The sequence below is a fragment of the Mus pahari genome, chromosome X (assembly GCF_900095145.1).
Source record: "Mus pahari chromosome X, PAHARI_EIJ_v1.1, whole genome shotgun sequence".
Lineage (NCBI taxonomy): Eukaryota > Metazoa > Chordata > Mammalia > Rodentia > Muridae > Mus > Mus pahari.
Genome location: NC_034613.1, coordinates 81,989,935 through 82,005,927, shown reverse-complemented (window position 1 = coordinate 82,005,927; position 15,993 = coordinate 81,989,935). Strand labels below are relative to the sequence as shown.

Here is a 15,993-nt window from a genome sequence, read left to right as displayed (position 1 = left end):
GCTTTCCTTTATAACAGTTACTGTGGTCATAGTACCTCTTCACAGCAATAGAAACCCCTCACTAAGAAAACATACCACATTTGTCTTTCTGGGTTTGGGTTACCTCACTCAGGATGATTTTTTGTTTTAGTTCCATCCATTTGCCTGAATATTTTTTTATTATGTTATTTTTAACTGCTGAGTAATACTCTGTTGTGTAAATGTACCACAGTTCCTTTTCCATTCTTCTGTTGAGGGACATCTGGGTTGTTTCTAGTTTCTGGTTATTATAAATAAAGCCATTATGAACACACATAGTAAGCAAGTGTCTTTTTGGTAGGATGGAGCATCCCTTCAATATATGCCCAGGAGTGGTATAGCTGGGTCTTGAGGTGTGTAAATTTCCAACTTTCTGAGGGACCTCCATATTGATTTCAAAAATGGTTGTACAAGTTTGCACTTCCAACAGTAATGGAGGATTGTTCCCCTTGCTCCACACCCTCACTAGCATGTGCTGTCACTTATGTTATTGAGCTTAGTCATCCTGATAAGTGTAAGATGAAATTTCAGTGTAGTTTTGATTTGCATTTCCCTGATGGCTAAGGATGTTGAACATTTCTTTAAGTTTTTCTTGACTATTTATGATTCCTTTATTTCAAATTCTCTGCTTAGATCTAGACCTCATTTTAAAATTGGATTATTTGGTATTTCGATATCTAATTTTGAATTCTTTATATATTTTGAATGTTAGCCCTCTGTCAGATATGGAGTTGGCCAAACTCATTTCCCAATCTGTATGTAGGCTGACATTTTGTCCTATTGACAGTTTCCTTTGCCTTATAGAAGCTTTTCAGTTTAATATGATCCCATTTATCAATTGTTGATCTAAGTGCCTGCACTATAGTGTTCTATTTAGAAAGCTGTCTCCTGTACAAATACATTCAAGGCTATTTCCCACTTTCTCTTCTGTTTTTTTGTTTGTTTGTTTGGTTGGTTGGTTGGTTGTTTGGTTGACTTTTTTTGTAAGCCTAACTGTATCCAGGCTTATTAAAGACACTTTTCATAAACAATCATAGTATTTCAGGCAGGACATGGGCAGACAATCATTAACAGTATACAAGAACTTCCAAACTCCCTTCTTGTATAGATTATCCAAATCAGAAAGCCACTATAAAACCCAATGAAATCTTTATTCAGTGCTCTGAAAGGGAGGATGTAGCTTAGAGTGAGGGTGGACATTTCATATTAAGGATATTGTTTAACAACTTTTCACAAGCTGACCCTGGCTTTCAGGAAATGAAATGAAAATAGCAGAATTATCAATCTGAAGATTCACAATCTTTTATAAAAACAAACAAACAAACAAACAAACAACCCACCTCTCTTCTGAGGACACTCAGTGATATCACTGAAAAGTTCAGATCCCCCAGTAGACTGAAAAACAAGTCTCTGGTTTTAAGGGAATTAAATGTATGTTGATGGTACAGGGGGAGAAGAATATAAAAATGAATTTAGAGTTTTTCCACACCACAAGGCATTTTGCTTCATTGTGGCCACATATGTCAACACCAGGATCTGTCTCCTGGGAGCCAGCAGGAGTCTTTGAAAATTATCAGGGAAAGATGTTTTCTCTCATCAATACAGCTTAGGAGACATTTTGTTAGTGACACACAATCATTGCACACAAAAGAAGGTGTTTTGTTAGCAATGTATGCTAACAACATAGCCTTTTTATAAAACGTGACTTAAATAGTATTTCAAACTGTACGGTCATCAGAAGTAGAGAGTTATAAAAAAATCCACTCATGTCTCTTGGCATCTCTCAGCACCTTCAGCTTTCTGTGCCTGGTCTCTTTTGGTGTCTCCATTTTCTGCAGGATTATTTGCAACACTACTTGTGTAGGTCCCCCCCCCTTCCTTCTTTGCAGAGGTCTTTTTAGGCTTAGGCTCTGGCTTTGGAGGAGTAGGTTTATCAGCAACCTTGCAGATCTCTGTGGTTCATCCTTCATCTTGGCTTTATCTCCTTTAGCATACCTTTCAGCCTTTCTTGGGGCATAGTGGTAGGGACATGTCACTGAATGCTGGGATACAGTGGTGTGTAGGTTTGGTCTGTGGAGATGGGGACTTTTTCTCACTGTTTCCTCACACTGCTTCCAGTGTGCCTCCTTTTATATTAAAGTCTTTGATCCATTTAGACTTGAGTTTTGTACAGACATCTAGTTAGACCAGCACTGTTTGCTAAAGATGCTGCCTTTTATATAGGTGTGTATTTCTGGCTTCTTTATCAAAAATCATTCATTTGTGTTCATTTGTTTGGATTTATGTTTGAGCCTTGAATTTGATTCCATTGATCAGCGTGTCTGTTTTTATGTCAATACCATGTGGTTTTTATTACTATATGTCTGTAGCACAGCTTGAAATCATGGATGGTGATACCGCCAAGAAACTCTTTTATTGTTTAGGATTGTCTTGTCTATCCTGGGTTTTTCATTTTCCCAAATGAAGTTTAGTATTGTTCTTTCAAAGTCTGTAAAGAATTGAAATTTTGAAGGGGATTACATTGGATCTGGACATTGCTTTTGGTAAGATGGTCACTGTGTTAATTCTACCAATCCATGAGCACAAGGAAGATCTTTTTAATCTGTGGTGGTATTTCAATTTTCTTGTATCAGTTGAGATTTGTGTGATAAATTTTAGAGCCAGTTCCATCAGGTGCTGAGAAGAAGGTCTATTTTGTGTCTGGGAGAAATGTTCTGTAAATATCTGTTAGGTGCTGATGAAGACCAGCTTCGTGAGCGCCTTAAAGAGACAGATGGATGGACCGCTCTGGTGGCAATAGCAAAGCTTTACTGATTCCTTCAGCTTATAAACATGGGGTATGACTTTGCAATTTTTGTTCAAAAAATAACATCTTTACTTAGTTAAACTTAACACACAATGTTATCATTCTTGGATTCATTTTCTCATAATAAGAACTTCTTCAGAAGAAGGAACTGTTTATCAGCAGACCTAAGGACATCCTCCTCTCCGGATAAATATTAACTCTTAACTAGGAACAAGGAAAAACTTTGGCCCACAGAAAGTTATGTTAGGACATCCCTCCCTTCCAGGAGGGACGGCCCCTGAACTTTCCCCTAGTTAACTGCTCTGACCCTTTCAGGCCAGAACCAAAGGGAAGCCATTGTTCTCCTCAAGGTGCATTTTGTTAATAATGTCTATTAGTTCCAGTATTTATCTGAATTGGATTTTGCCTGAATTACCTGTTGATTGGTGAGAGCTGGGGATTAAAGTCTCATATTAGCAGTGTGTGGGAGTCAATATGTTATTTAAGCTGTACTAGTATTTCTTTTACAAACTTTGGTGCCCTTGTTTTGGTGGCATAGATGGTAAGAACTGAAGTGTCACCTTGGTGGATTTTTCCTTTGATGAGTATGTAGTATCCTTCACCATCTCTTTTGATGAATGTTGGTTTGAAGTCAATTTTATTAGATAATAAAATGGCATTCCAGCTTGCATTTTAAGTCTACTTGCTTAAATATCTTTTTCCAACCCTTTATATGTGTCTTTGATATTGCAGAAGGATGGATCCTGTTTTCCTATGCATTTTGTTAGTCTATGTCTTTTAATTGGGGAATTAAGATCATTGATATTGAGAGATATTAATGACCAATGGTTGTTATTTCCTGGTTGTTAATTGTGGTGGTGGTGGTGGTGGTGGTGGTGGTGTGTCCCTTCTTTTGATCTTGCTAGTGTAAGATTACTTATTTCCTGTATTTTCATGGGTGTAGTTAACAGCCTTAGGTGGAAGTTTTCCTTCTAGCACCTTCTGTAGTCTGGGTTTATATAGAGATGTTGTTTAAATTTGAGTTTATCATAAAATTTCTTATATTTGCCATCTGTGGTGAATGAATGTCTTGTTTGGTCTAGTATTCTGGCCTGGCATCTGAGGTCTCTTCAAGTCTGCAGCACAACTCTATAGACCCTCTGGCTTTTAGAGTCTCAGTTGAGAAGTCAGGCGTAATTCCAATATGTCTGCCTTTACATGGTACTTGGTCTTTTTACCATGTAGCTTTAATATTCGTTCTTTGTTCTGTACACTTAGTGATTATTATGTGTCGAGACAACTTTCTTTTTTGGTTGAATTTGGTATTCTGTATGCTTGCTCTTCATACCTTAATATACATCTTTTTTAGGTTAAAGAATATTTTTCTATGATTTTGTTGAAAATATTTTTTTGGGCTTGTGAGCTAGGTTTCTTCTCCTTTGTCTATTCCTGTTCTTGGTTTGGTCTTTTCATAATGACCCAGATTTCCCACATGTTTTGTGTCAATAGTTTTTAGATTTAATATTTTCTTTGAACTGATGTAGCCAATTGTTCTACTGTATCTTCAATGCCTGAGACTGTTCCATCTCATATACTCTGTTGATGAAGTTTGCCTCTGTAGTTCCTATTTAAATTCCTAAATTTTTGATTCCCAGAAATTCCCTGTTTGTGTTTTCTTTATTGAGTCTATTTCAATTTTCAGTCCTTGAACACATTTGTTTCCTTCAAGTGTTTATGGGTTATTTTTAAATTTTCTTTAACACATTTATTCCATTTCCCCCAAATCTTTGCTTGTGTCTTCCTGAATTTCTTTAAGGGATTTATTCATTTCCTCCTTAAAAACCTCTACCATGTTCAAATAGTTGGTTTTAAGCTCTTTTTTTTCTTCAGGTATGTTGGAAGATTTAGGGTCTGCTCTGTTGGGATAAGTAAGCTCTGGTGGAAACATTTTGTTGTGTTTTTATGCTGGTGTCTAGGCATCTGGGTTTGGGATAATTATACGTCTAGGTGCTAATTTCCAGATTTGTCTTGATTTTTATTTCTTCTTTGGAGTTTCACAGGATGTGGTGACTGTGTGTTGCCTGTTTGGGGGCCCTGTTCAGCTGGTGTGTATTGGAGACTGGATGGATGACTGCGATTAGTTTGGGGAAGCTAGGTTAGAGGAGGAGGTCTTGGTGATTCACTTGGGATGGGGTCAGAGAGGAAACAGAGACAACAGCAGGTTTCTAGCTACAGAGCTGGGGATGGGACTGAGGGAATTCTATTTCAGGAGAGGTGTGCGGAGGCTGCCTTCAGCCTACTTGTTGCCCTGGGAAGAGCTGAGATGCCTGCTATCTGCAACAAAGCAACACACTGTGGGAGGAGGTTAGAAAGAGGGGATCCGCTGAGAGATCCACAGAAGATAGGAGCAGGGAAGGCTGCCAGGGCTGTCTTGCTACAGAAGGAGGCTACAGGATTGTGTCCTGGGGGAACCGAGAGAGAGGAGGGCTTCATAGGGCAGCCTACCTGCTATTCTGGCAAGCACAAGCACGCCCTGTGATTTATCAGGGGATGCCTGCTGGAGTTGGGGGCTGAGAGACAGCAATGAGTGTGGCAGAGAGACTTTCGGAGGGGATGGCCTATAGAATTCAAAGGAAATGTTGGGAGGAAGGGAAGCTGAAGCTGGTGTGCTGTTGCAGAGATAGGAACAAGACTGGGGGACTGGGTCTGGGGGAACACACATTTGAGGTTTGTTTTAGTTATTTGGGTTCTTTTGTGTTTTCATAGGAATTTGAGATTTTAAAAAAATATTTCCATGAATAATGTCATCAGAATTTGGATAGGCCTTGACAAGATTGTTTGGGTTTTCTTTGGTATTATGCGCTTTTTTACAGTATTAGTATACCTTATGGGATTTATTTCATCTTCTGTTCCCTTCTTCAATTTGTCAATGTTTAATTTTTTTTTTCTGTGTAACAGTCCTTCCTTTGCCTCTTTGTTTTGGTTTATTCCTAGGGATTTTGTGATGCTATTATGAATGATATTACTAACATATTATGATATTATTAATAATGATATTATTAACCAGTACAGTTGCCCACTCACAATTTCTGCACCACATTTACCCAGCACATCTTGTAGGCAGGAAAAATTGTAGGCCGAAGGTTTTGTGGTTAGGTTGGTGTCCCAATACCTCCCAGCCTTGCCTGGTTACATAAGATGGCTGATTCAGGCTCTGTATCCCACATTTCTAGGAGTCTTAACTAGAGCTATCCTTGTAGTTTTCTGTTGTTTTTTTTTAAAATCACATTTAATATGATAATAACCATGGATTTATCATAAATAACCTTATTATATTGAAGTCATATTTTTCTTTCTACTTTATTTCAAGATTTGTGTCATGAAAGGATGTTGAATGCTATCAAAGCATTTTCTGGACCTGTTGATATTATCATGTGATATTTTACCCTTGGTTTATGTGTTGTATTGCAATATATTATAGTAATTATTGCATGATGAACCATTTTTGTATCTTTACAAATGAGCCAATTTGCATATGATAAAAGACAATCTTAAAATGTTATTGAGCACCATGTTCAATTGTTCAATAGGAGATTTTTACTGTATATTTCCTATAGTTTTCATTTTTCTCCTGTATCAGCTTTCAGTAACACTGGTTTTATTGAGTGATTTTGATTCAGAATCATTCTTTACCAGATATACTTCATAGCCATCATACTTAGCTAGCACCCATATTGGGGCAACAGTAGCCAAAGGATAGAAAACCTACCCAATAAAGGTGAAACCATATTTTCACACTAAGTAATACCTCAAATATCACAAAACTAGAACCAAGAAAAGGTATTGAAGCTGAAGGTGAAGGATCAAGTCACATAAGATAGGCCCACCAGAATACCACCTAATTTCTCTGTGTAAATTTTAAGAGCCAGAAGAGCTTCTTGTAATTTAAAGTTTAAAGTTGTAATTTAAAGTTTAATTTTGTTAGTATTCACGAGGCACTAAATTCATTGGGATTTAGTAAATACTATAAACATATTTATTAATGTGGTTTGACTCTGTATCTGTATTATGTCTCCTGAATTCAGTATAGACAGTTTTCCATTCTTCTGTACATCTGAATTGCTTAAAATTCAGTCTTAATTGTCATTAATTCCTTGACATCTGTTATTTATCCCCCAACATTAGACCAACTAGTACAAATCTGATTTCCAGTGATGGGAAAAGTAGAGAACAAATTGCCAGATGTTTACTCAGTGATATCTTCAGAGATGAGAGACTGAGTGTCAGGATTAAAATAAAGTCTCACTTTGAATGGTGGCAATTGTCTGTAATCCCAATACTTGGGAAGCTGAAACTGGAGGATTATAAACATTTGAAGTCCAGTTTTAAGGAATTAAGATATAAAGAAGGGATTGATAATAGGTTAGGCACACTTGAAGTCCATTTTGCTTGACTTATGAGTAAGTTGGTCTCTACTTCCCTACTCTCCCTCTCTCTGCCTTTCTACAGTAAATGCCTTAAAACCATGAACTGCCTCTTCTCATAGGGATCCACCATGCTGGAGCAATGGAACAAGTCCTCCTCTAAAGAGCTGTGCCTAATCTCTTACAGGAAGCTTCTGTGCACTCTCAGCCATGGCTTCCACCAAGCCAAGCCACCTGATGGAACAAGCCAAGGACACTCTCTTCCCTGCAGGAACCAGCTGGAGTGCTCTCCCCCCACCCCACCTCACCCCACCCCACCCCACCTGCTCTTTTCCCTTTGGCTCTAGGCCAGAGCCAGCCCTGAAGGCCCCCACACAGTTCTCAGCTCTTCCGCAGCATTCGACAGTGTCCAAGGGCATGGGAACCTGTTGTCCTCAGCCTCTGTGCAGGCCCAGAGACCCCAGAGCCAGCTCTTTGGTGGCACCCAGCAGTAACTGTGGTGCCTGAGAGTTCGAGCCAACTCCAGCAGTTCCTTGGGAACCTCAGACTGCCTCACCCCCTCCCTGGAATGAGGTCTTGCAGCTTCTCACAGCCTGACGCCTGCCTGCCAGCAGCATGGGGTGCAAGTCCTCAAACTTCCCACCTCCATAAGCAGCCCTAGCCCTGTGGTGGGACAGACGCAGGGCACCATGTTAACCCACGTTAATGAATGAATGACTATGTCTTAACTTTTAGAAGATGTATATAGTAAAAGGAGATATGGACATGTAAAAGAGCTGGTGACAATTAGTATCATCACACACACACACACACACACACACACACACACACACACACACACACACACACTGAGTACCCTCTATGTACTGATTTGATGTTCACCTTTTTTAGATGTTATTTTCTTTATTCAGCAAAAACCAAGTTATAATGGGATAAATGATTATACATGTAGTATTCATTTTCCTCAAAACAAACAAACAAACAAACAAACAAACAAAAACTGGCTACCCTAGTTCTAGGGGGCCCTGGTACATATAACATTCTCTAACTTGAATGGCTCTCAAACAAGCTAATCTGGGTTCAACTGTGGCCTCTATCCAGGGATAAATTTGAAGCAAACTAAGAGCAACTAATAAAACCATGCAGGTTTGAGATCCCCTAAAATGTATACCTTCCCTCTGCCATTCTCATGAATGGCCCTCACTCATGAATAGACTTTAAGGACTGCTTTTGCTCTATCCTTTGCATGACTCAGGGTTGCAAATGCTTTGCCCTCTCTTTCTTTGTTTGTTTGTTTGGGGAATATCTTTTTAAATTTAATTTAATTTTTAATTTAGTTTTATACTCCATATTCCATTCCCCTCCCCCATCCACCCTCCGTTTGTACCACATTCCACACCTCCTCCCCACCCCACCATCTCTCCATGTGGATGCCCCCAACCTCCACCCCATCTGACCTCTAAATGCCCTGGGGCCTCCAGTCTCTTGAGGGTTAGGTGCATCATCTCTGAAAGAACACAGACCCAGAAGTCCTCTAATGTATGTGTGTTGGGGGTCTCATATCAGTTGGTATATGCTGTCTGGTTGATGGTCCAGTGTTTGAGAGATCTCGGGGGGTCCAGAATAATTGAGACTACTGGTCCTCCTACAGGATCGCCCTTATCCTCAGCTTCTTTCAGTCTTCCCGAATTCAACAACAGGGGTCAGCTGCTTCTGTCCATTGGTTGGGTGCAAATATCTGCATCTGACTCTTTCAGCTGCAGGGTCCCTTGGAGGGCAGTCATGATAGATCCCTTTTTGTGAGTGCTCCATAGCCTTAGTAATTGTGTCAGGCCTTGGGACCTCCTCTTGAGCTGGATCCCACTTTGGGCCTGTCGCTGGACATTCTTTTCCTCAGGCTCCTCTCCATTTCCATCCCTGTAATTCTTTCAGACAGAAACAATTATGGGTCAGAGGTGTGACTGTGGGATGGCAACCTCCTCCCTCACTTTATGCCCTGTCTTCCTGCTGGAGGTGGGTTCTATAAGTTCCCTCTCCCTACTGTCTGGCATTTCATCTAAGGTCCCTCCCTCCCTTTGAGTCTTGAGAGTCTCTCACCTCCCAGGTCTCTGGTGCATTCTTGGTGTGTGTGAGGGGGAGGGAGGTCCCCTAACCTCCTATTCCCTGAGGTTGCCTGTTAACATTCTTTCTGCTGGCCCTCAGGGCTTCAGTCCTTTTCCCTCACTCAATACCAGATCAGGTTTCCCTATCCCCCCCCAATACCCCATCCACTTTCCCTCCCAGGTCCCTCCCTCCCTCCCCACTTATGACTGCTTTCTTCTCTCTCCCAAGTGAGACTGAGACATCCTCACTTGGTCCCTTCAGCTTGTTGAGCTTTTTGAGTTCTGTGGACTGTATCTTGAGTATTCTGTGTGATTTTTTGGCTAATATCCACTTATTAGTGAGTACATACCATGCATGTTTTTTGGATCTGAGTTATCTCACTCAAGATGATATTTTCTAGTTCTATCCATTTGCTTGCAAAAGTCAGGATGTCTTCATTCTTAATAGCTGACTAGTACTCCATTGTGTAAATGAACCACATTTTCTGTATCCATTCTTCTGTCATGGGACATCTAGGTTGTTTCCAGCTCCTGACCTGTGGTGGACCGGACACAGTACACCATGTTAACCCACATTAATGAATGTCAATTATGTCTTAACTTTTAGAAGATGTATATAGTAAAAGGAGATATGTACATGTAAAAGAGCTGGTAACAATTAGTATCATCACACAGAAAAAAAGGAAAACAAACCCTCTATGTACTGTACTGATTTGATGTTCACTTCTAAAACAAAATATAGAATGTCTGGTTTTCTAGGCTAAATCTTAGATCTCTTACAAATTCAGGAAATATTATATGTATTTATTAAAATATATTTCAGTAAGGACATGTCAGAGCTTTGGCATTAATAATTGATCCAATGCATATAAGCCCTTTCTTTGCTACTCTATGCAGGCCAGTTTTTGTGTCAACTTGGCACATGCTAGAGTCATTTTGAAAGAGAGAACCTTAGTTCTACCACAGATTAACTTGTTGGAAAGCCTCTGGTGATGGGCATGAGAATGCCCAGATTATTGTGGGTGGTGCCACCTATGAACTGGTGGTCCTGATGCTATAAGAAAGCAGAATGAGCAAGTCAGGAACAAGCCAGTAAGCATAATTCCTCCGAGGCCTCTCCATTTGCTCCTGTCTTGAGTTCTTGCCCTAATTTCCCCATATGGTGAACTGTCACCTCTAAGTATAAGATGAAAAAAGCCTTTTCCTCTCCAAGTTGATTTTTGGCCACAGTGTTGGTCATAGTCATTGAAACCCTAATACATTTAGACATAAGTTTAATTTAATACAATTTTGATAAAAACTTTATGGGAGTAAAATTTTACACAGCGTAACACTTTCCAATGTAGTCATTTTAAGTTTATAGTTTAATTGCATTTATATATATATATATATATATATATATATATATATATATATATATATATATTCACAATGTTTTAATCACATCACTAAACATTCTTAGAACTATTATATCATTCAAAGTGAAAACTTTATTCCCATAAAATGATTTCCCATTTACCTTAGGCCATAGATTTTGGTAATAATTTTTTAAATTTTATTATTTCTTTGAGAGTTTGTACTATGTGTTTTGATCATATTTACCCAGCCAATTCTCCCCAAACTTACCAGTCCTTCTTTACATGCCTAACTTTTTATTTTTAAAAATTCTTCAAGACCAATTTGTGGTACCTAAATATTCTTCGATGTATGGTCTTCTCTAGAAGTGGCTGACTTACAAGTGGCTACACTCTCAGAGAAAACGGTTTATCCTCTCCAGAAGCTAAATGTTGTGAATGGCTCCAGAAGATACTGTTTTCTTGTTGTCATTTAGTGCCACAGGCTCTTGTACTAATTTGCCTATCTTCTGAAATGATCCCTAAGCCTTGGGAGGATAGGTCATGGTATATATAGTTCCTTTAGGGTTGGGATTTGTGTTATTGTCATTACATTGACAAGTTGTGGCTCTCCTAGTTAATCATTGATCCAGGCATGTTGAGTAACATGACTTTAAAAGGCAGTGCTCTATGGGTTCTCTGATCTCTTGGGTCAAAACTGGGGTCTGAATTATTCCTCACATCTTAGAACTCATCAGTTCAGGAACTGAGATTTTGGTACTTTCCTTTGTTGTATCAATGAAGGTTTATAGAAATCAACTCTGTCCTCACTGCTACTTTGACTTCTTTCATGATAACAAGGCACTTGAAGTAGATTATTTAAGTATTTATTTGTAACATCTCTGTGAGGTATTTATGATTATTTGTTTTTTTTAACTAATGATATGACTATTTACTTAAAATTAAATGAACTTCTTAAAATTATTGAGTCATTGGTGTCAGAGGAGAAATATCAACCCATATATGTCCATAGGTTCCAAAAAGCATTTAATTCCTCTAGAACTCAGACCTATGTGTATGTAAAGGGCCAAATAAATGACACCAAAATTTGTGCCAAAAGAATTTGTGGAGTAGTTAGGATTTTCTAGTCTAAGGTAGTTCAAGGAGACATTTTATGAAAGTGGTGTCATTCAGGTATCCTGTATTTATGTGAATTGTTTATTATTTATAAAGAACTCTCACATATGACATTCTGTGATATTTTCAGTCTATCTCTATTGGAAGCCTAAAACTTAACATTCCTCAAAGGGAAGAGACTAGCTCAAGATCATAAAGTAAATAAATCATCAAGACAGAGTAGTATACAGTCTAGGTTTCCTGTCTTCTCGTTCAGTACTTTTATCATTAAGAAACACTCAAAAGCCCTGTATGATAGTGTATTCCTGTGAGTTTAGACCCTGGGAGGTAGATACAAGGAGATAAAGAGTTTAGGTCTACCCTGAAATACATACTTAGCTCAAGGATATCCTAGAATATGTGAGACTTATATATCAAAAAATAAAATCCCAACCCAAGGATATCCTAGAATATGTGAGACTTATATATCAAAAAATAAAATCCCAACCCAACTAAACAAAAACACTTAGAGAAGAACAGACAGAATTTGGATTGAGCAGTTAAGAAGAATGAATAACCTGAATAAGAGCTTTAAAGAAGCCTGAAAACCAACGAAGGAATATCTGAGGGGTTAGCTGTAGTCAAAGGTTGAGGAAAAGTCTGTCAGGAAGAAATATTAAACTGCCTTTCTTAGGGTCAGTGTGAGGTTTTATATGGAAGCTTAATAGTATGACACACTAGTTTCTGGTGTCAAGTGGAACTTTAGATTCTGTGGCCTGCAGTACCACAGTTATCCATTGGATAGCACTGCTGGGCTATTTTGAAACTATTGCAGTTAAAGGCTATGTGATAGGAAACTGCTCCAATCCATTCCTCGGACTTTAAGTAGATTATTCAAAGAGTTCCTTCCTTATCCTTGCCTACCTACTAGTCCAATAACTGTTGAGCCCACTGAGTTATTCTTTTTCCACAAGCCTTCCCCCCAAAAACAATAAAGTCACTCTGATGTCCTCCCTACCCCCATTGTAAGACACTCTTGATCTTTTTCTATACTGTATTTGAGAAATATACAAACCTTACTTCTTCATTATGGTAATTTTTGTCTTATCTATCCATAGGCCAATGCATCTTTACTTCCAATTATCCACCCCTCTTTATTTTTTTTTCTTAAAATGCTCAGGCTAGGTATTCTTATTCATGGAGTGAATGAACTCTTTCTTCTATTTAGAAGATGCCCAAATTTATTCCAAGCATATACTTATTTGGTAACAAGCTACCTAAGTACAAAATAAATACATCTTTTACAAGGATGCTGGGATAAAATGCAATGAAGGGGTTAAATATAAGCCCTTTGTCACTTGCGAAAAAGTAGAAGCAAAACACTGTGTGGGTCTCCTGGCTCTTTTAATATTGACATGGGGACTATAATTAGAAATGGACTTTTGAAGGAGTAGACTATCTGTAAATCTTGTGGAGGAAGGTAAAAACCCTAAAAAAGACGGTGGAGACACAAAGTAAAAGTTTGAGAATGTTGGACAACTTAGATAATGGAAGTGGGGGATCCTCTGACAAAATTAAAAGTTCCAGTTCAGCCAGACTACCTGGATTCAGTTTTAACATTCTAACCTCTTAGAAATAAAGTTTTGAACAATGTCTTGGGCATTTCAATGCCTCAGTAAAATGGGAGAAAGTCTGAAATATCTGTTCACAATTCTAAAAATCCACAATGCTTTGAAAACCCCAATTTAATTTGGTCTTAATATCTGAAGTGGCATGATACTATAAGAGTCTATATTGCATTTAATGTGAATATTTATATATGTTGCTACAGAAAATTAATGCATTTCTTTATAGAACTTCCTATAGCTATTTCAGAATATTTATCATTTCCACCTAAAATTTTGAAAACATTAATTATGACAAACCAAATCTGGAGTCTGGAGAAGTGGTTCAACAGTTAAGAACTCATTCTTCCGCGGTGCACATAAACTCATGCAGGCACACACATATACATAAAATAAACACATTTTTTGAAAGCAACAACAAAACCCCAAATCTAATTTCTGGGGACTTTTTTGTCCTATGTTATTTAGTTTTAATTATGATTAAATGAGTAAGCATGTAAAATTACTTGAAGCAGTGATTGGTTAGTAAGATATTTAAAATTCAGCAAGATTTATTTTAATTTTGGGAAGCTTATACAAGACTGCGGATTTAAGGGTTTATATTTTATATGTAGGTAGCTTATTAAATTTTTGTAAAGGAACAAATATATCACTTTAATGAAAGTAATATTAATGGTAGTATGAATGATGCTTAGTAAATATGGCCAAGTGTTAGGGAACCTTGCTATTAAGGTAGCAGTTTCCCCATGATGGCTTTCTGAGCTCAGCACAAAATGGGGTACTCCCTTTAGCGGGGCTTCCTTGTTCTCCTAGGGTTTTCATTGCTATGAAGAGATACCATGACCAAGGCAACTCTTCTAAAGGAGAACACTTCATTGGGGCTGGCTTACAGATTCAGAGGTTTAGTCTTTTATCATCAAGGCAGGAAGCACTGCAGCTTTCAGCAACCACGGTGGCCCTAGAGGAGCTGAGACTTCTACCTCTTGTTCCAAAGGCATCTCAGAGAAGACTGGCTCCCATGTGCTTGGGAGGAGAGCCTCAAAGCCCACCCTCACAGTGACAGACCTCCTCTAACAAGGCCACACTTCCCAAAAGTGCCATTCCCTGGGTTAAGCATATTCAAACCACTACACCTGTCTCTGTCTCTGTCTCTGTCTCTGTCTCTGTCTCTGTCTCTGTCTCTGGAGAGTGTATTTATCTGGAGAGTGTTCCTAAACATAGTTGGCTGGCCTTGTCTGAAAAGTGACCTTGTACAGAGTTCTCTACAAGGTTGCATATGTCAGTACACAAATCCTTCTCTGGCTTCCTGCCTGCATGATAACTAGGTACTATATTATAGCCAATCAGCCCCTCTTGCTCACTTGATGCTATGACCAATTATCCCTTTCCACCTGTACTCCTAAAAAGGCTCTTATGTAATGTATCCCTGAAATAATAAAATAGTCTTGTTTCACTGCAGCAGTGTCCAGGGAGTCATTCTGCCATACTCATGGTCCATCTGAACTCTGTTCTCCACTTCTCACTTTGTCCTCTTAGGTTGGTGACCAACAGCTTCTGAGGAGAAAGGGGGGCCACAGCTGAGACATGATATACAGGGAAAACAGATATATTTATAATAACTGTAGTATGGATGATAAACAATAGCAGTAAAGATAAATGGGTGGGTTCACAGTATGATATGGAAAACCATGGGACAATAGAAACTAGTACCATTTCTAGATTCAGGGACAGTGTTGATAGCACTGCTAATGGTAAATTTGGTCTTATTTGCTCCCCTCATTATACAATGAAAAAAATGGAATCTATAGAAAATGCTTTCTCAGTAAATTAGTAGCAGAAGTTGGTCTAAACTTAAGGTTTACTACCCTTTTCTCTGTATTCTCAAATAGTTCCTGTACTTGCAATGCTGGAAAAGTCCTGACTGAGTATTACATTTCCCATGTTGGTTCTGTGGAGATGGTGCTGGAATGCCCTAAACTCCCCTACTTTATGTTCCTCTGCCTATATAGGGTCCCCCTTTCCCCTTAAGAACCTGCAATCACTTCCTGAACTCTGCTAAATTATTTTTGGGGATTTTGTTTATTGGCTCTTTATTGTGGAGAGGCAAAAGGTGGTCCAATATTGATACCCTTTTATACTCTCTCATTTTCTTGGGACATTTTAATGTGTTATGTCTATTCTCTATTGCCATACTTATCTGAAGTCACAATTTTTCTTATCAGGACAAAAGTAAGCAAATTAGTTACGTTGTTATTGTTGATACTATGTCTAAAATTCTGGCAAATAACTTAAGAGAGGAATTATTTATTTTGCTCATAGTATTTTGGTGGTAAGGGGGGTTTTAGTCAAACTTAGGAGAGATGGTGAAGGAAAATAGGCTACACTATAGCAGGTCAGGAATCAGAGAAAGGGGAGGGTTCACAGTTGGCTGGATTTGCTTTTTACTTCCTTTATTGTATTTGCATCCCTAGCCTGTCTGATGGGGCTGCCTTATTCAGCTTCAGCATGGGTCTTTCCTTTAGTTAAGTCTCTCTACAAATTCTTTCTCCCTCTCCCTCTCCCTCTCCCTCTCCCTCTCCCTCTCCCTCT

At 38.6% G+C, this 15,993-nt stretch overlaps 1 pseudogene; it reads right to left on the bottom strand.

Annotated features, from left to right (window-relative positions):
• Positions 1 to 1,782: 1,782 nt before the first annotated feature.
• The window catches only part of LOC110314414, a 17,955-nt pseudogene continuing 3,744 nt past the window's right edge, over positions 1,783 to 15,993 (bottom strand).